This window comes from Rhinopithecus roxellana, chromosome 10 (assembly GCF_007565055.1).
Source record: "Rhinopithecus roxellana isolate Shanxi Qingling chromosome 10, ASM756505v1, whole genome shotgun sequence".
Taxonomy (NCBI): domain Eukaryota; kingdom Metazoa; phylum Chordata; class Mammalia; order Primates; family Cercopithecidae; genus Rhinopithecus; species Rhinopithecus roxellana.
Genome location: NC_044558.1, coordinates 46290594 through 46291402, shown reverse-complemented (window position 1 = coordinate 46291402; position 809 = coordinate 46290594). Strand labels below are relative to the sequence as shown.

Sequence of the window (809 nt, the reverse complement as noted above, 5' to 3'; positions counted from 1 at the left end):
AGGAGGATCACTTAACGCCAGGAGTTCAAGGCTGTAATGCACTATGAGCGTGCCTGAGGATGGCCACTGCACTCCAGCCTGGGCAACCTCGCCTCTGTTTGTTTGTTTTTTTAATCAAATAGGAATAAAACAAATGAAAGATTTTCAACATCGCCATACAGAAGACTATTATGAAAAACTAAAGATTTTTTTTAAAAGAGAGAGAAAGCCAAATGATGCTTATTTGACTCTGGTGCACTTCAGTGTAAGGATGATTCATAATCTGTCACTCATGATTGATGGCCTTGGAAAAAGGAAAAAAAAAAAAAAAACAGGAGTTACATCATATTCATGATTGGAAGACTGCATATGTCAATATTCGATTGTGAATTGTAAATATGTTAATTCTCCCCAAATTTATCTCCCCCTGGTACATTCCGAAAATAATTTTCAACAGATTTTTTTTTTTTTTTTTTTGAAACGGAGTTTTGCTCTCATTTCCTGGGCTAGAGTGCAATAGTGTGATCTCAGTTCACCACAACCTCCCCCTCCCAGGTTCAAGCAATTCTCCTGCCTCAGCCTTCCAAGTAGCTGGGATTACAGGCATGCGCCACCATGCCTGGCTAATTTTGTATTTTTAGTAGAGACAAGGTTTCTCCATGTTGGTCAGGCTGGTCTCAAACTCCCCACCTCATGTGATCCGCCTGCTTCAGCCTCCCAAAGTGCTGGGATTACAGGTGTGAGCCACTGCGCCCAGCCCCCAACAGATCTTTTTGTGAAATTTTACAAATTGATTCCAAAATATATCTGGAAACACAAAGGGCCAAGAA

The 809-nt window shown here is 40.8% G+C and overlaps 1 non-coding gene across 1 annotated transcript; it reads left to right on the top strand.

The window, feature by feature from the left end:
* Nucleotides 1-207: 207 nt before the first annotated feature.
* Nucleotides 208-284, top strand: LOC115900176. The gene has a single exon (XR_004059846.1). It is a non-coding gene; the product is annotated as a small nucleolar RNA SNORD83 (small nucleolar RNA).
* The last annotated feature ends 525 nt before the right edge of the window (nt 285-809 follow it).